This window comes from Lactuca saligna, chromosome 4 (assembly GCF_052625555.1).
Source record: "Lactuca saligna cultivar CGN05327 chromosome 4, ASM5262555v1, whole genome shotgun sequence".
NCBI lineage: Eukaryota > Viridiplantae > Streptophyta > Magnoliopsida > Asterales > Asteraceae > Lactuca > Lactuca saligna.
Window position 1 is genome coordinate 186,752,920 of NC_136420.1, and position 3,293 is coordinate 186,756,212.

Consider the following 3,293-nt stretch of genomic DNA (forward strand, 5'->3'; position numbering starts at 1 on the left):
TCTAGCACACTGCCTATGTTCAGCTGCTGGAAATACTTCCTTTACTGCCTCAATCAAACCCTATATAAGTCACATTAATGTTTGAAATTCGAATAGCAATAACTAAATTTAAAACATGCAATAGTTTTGAACCATACCTTGTGTTGATCCGAAATTAGAACCAAACCGTTACCATCATTCCAACATTGCAAATCTTCTGAAAGAGTTTCTAAGAACCATTTCCAAATCTCTTTGTTTTCCACAGAAACAACTGCCCAAGAAATTGGGAATATTCCATTGTTAACATCTCTACCCACAGCACAAAGTAACTCCCCTTGACAAAAAGTTTTCAGAAAACAACCATCCAGGTTAATGATCCTCCTACATCCTCCCCTCCATCCCTCTTTTACTGAAGCAAAACATATGTATATTTTGCTGAAATAATTCTTACCATCAGACATTGAATCAACACAAATTTTAACTGTGGATCCAGGATTTGATCTTTTAATCTCCTCACCATATGACAATAATATTCCATAATTCTCAGCTATTGTCCTTTCAACTAGACTCAATGCATACTTCTTGGCTCTCCTACACTGACTCATACTCATGTTAATCCCAAAATCTATTTTTACCTCCTCTCTAACCATTCGGATGCTCATCTTTTGATTGTTATAAAATTGGTGCTTAAAGTGGGTCCCTATCCATTTGTAAGTCACAATTGATCCGAATTTGAAATTCTTTGCACAATTATGCTCACCGATAAGAGATTTTATCTGGAAAGACTTATCTTCACTCATCCAAGAACCCCAAAGCCTAAAAGTACATTTTCCATCACAACATTTGACAAGTAATCGTCTAGTATCATTCTTAACAAAACATAATTGATAACCATTCGCGGCAGTATAGTTACAAAGCATGTGTTTCAATTGCTTAGGACTCTCAAACCTCATACCTAAAATAGGTTCCTGCTCCTTCCAATTGAGCTTATCATTGAAAATGTTTGGCAATTCGGGATAAACATCTTCATTGTCCCCCATGTCTTCTTCGAAAAACTCACCTGCACCTGCTTTCTCACCCATCTCTACCTGACTCTCATTACCCTTTACAAAAAATGAGGCTTCTGATGGTCATCCTCATCGCCATCGACATCCTCATCCTCGTCGTCATCATCATCGCCATTATGTACCTCATCGTTCGTGTCACTGTCACCCACATCCCGATACACTGGTGTAACTTCCTTAACCAGTCCTGCACCATCAAGTACTTCTTCCTCAACGTTACCAACAAACTCGTCTTTGTGTTCATCCAACCATTCATGTATGTTACTATCCCCAAAATGGTCTACATACATAGGGAGTATAACACCACATTCATATGCAATTTCAATGAAGTCGTAATAATCGGGGTCATTGCAAATTAGAGTCAAACCTTTTGGGAAATCAATATCAGGTTGGCAGTAATAGAGCTTCTCACACTTTTCCCCAATGAACCTTTCGATGAACGCAACACACCTATCCTTGTCCATTCCTGCGAAATCAATGTCCGAAAACCTCTGAGTAATTCCACCGGTATAGCGTATGGGGTTTCTGGCGAACATTCCTTGGAAGTGGACATCTACTTGTAAGAATACGGGTTTCATGCTTGAGGATTCAGAAGCAGCTCACGAAAAAGGGTTTACCGATGAAGTGTTGAACAGTGGATGTAAAAGGGCTCTTTTATAAAACATATACGAACATTACGAAGGAGGCGACTAATTAATGACATGGCATTAGACGAAAGTCACAGTCAGCATCCGATGTGGTGTTAGTAGAAGGAGGTGGACTTAAAATGACCGGCTAACCCCTTTAAAATTGAAATAAGGACTTAATCTACCCGACAAAGACTAATTCGATCCCTTATTAAGCCACAAAATAAGTTAACTGGCTAAATGGGTCAACCCTAGAAACATTATAGGGCCTATACGTTATTTTCCCATATATATATATATATATATATATATATATATATATATATATATATATATATATATATATATATATATATATATATATATATATAAAAGCTCGTTGAGCTTAGCAATAGCAACATTTAGTGTCTTTAGGTTTTTGACACAATGTCAAAGGTGTGGGCTGGCGCTCTACTTTTCTCTCTTGAATGCTCCCTCTTGTATATTACAATTTTCTATGGGTACATATATCTTTAATTGTCGTTGTGATAGGAGAAAATTTGCACATGGAGTACGATTTAGATTTGAAGAAAACTTATTTCACGATTGTGTTTGATGTTTGTACAAGTGTACTGAATAGACCTCATGCATGCACGTCCGATCCATTGATTTTGAAGTCTCTCTACAAAGAGTAAATATCGGTCATGAATAACTTTTTTTCTGTAGAAAAAGTTATAAAAAAAAATAAAAAATAAATAATAATAATAATAATAATAATAATAATAATAATAATAATAATAATAATAAAAAGAAACCGGAAGGAACAAGAGCTATTGAAGCTAGGTGGATTAATCAAAGGGAAATGCTAAAGTCATTCCAGCTACGCTATTTTCATTTATATATTAAACGAAACACATTTTGCATATAAAGATTAATAGATAAATCAACCGAATTTTAGGTTCTAAATTTTTAGGGGCGATGTGTGATCACTCATCATGCACACCTTCAGGTTTCTCCGCCTGACCGCCTTGACCTCATGTTAAAATAGATTGCATTAGATGATTATTAGAAGGGGCAAGTCAACAATAACATAGATGGATTCCTGAACAAGAACATAACTAAAATGTCGAGACACCGATAAATGAATGGCCTCTCTATGGCCAAGACAAAAGTCGTTGATGAAGTTCAAGTTTCCGTCGCTAAGCGCACGACAATGGTTGTCCCTATAGACAGTGTTGCAAATATTTCATATGTATTAATAGCAATAGTGACTATATACCGATCATCGTTGTAGCCATACGCAATTTCGACAATATGTCGTCGCACCAGACATTAAAGTTGAAGAAGAAAATTAGGAACTTAAATCTATGTACTAACGACATGCTGTCACAAATAAGTTAATAAAATATACAAAGCCTTATTGGACAGCGTTTTGTCGCCATAGGGGTTGTGTTTGAAAAAACCCATTCACACATAGTGACATGTGTGTTTCCCACTTATGAAAAATAATCTAATTTTCTTATTATTTCATTTTGAGAAAAATTTATAGATCAATACAATATTTCTTGAAAAAATATTTCCTACAATATAATAATTTGTATTTTAATAGTAGTTATTCAAAATTAATTAGTACTAACATTCATAA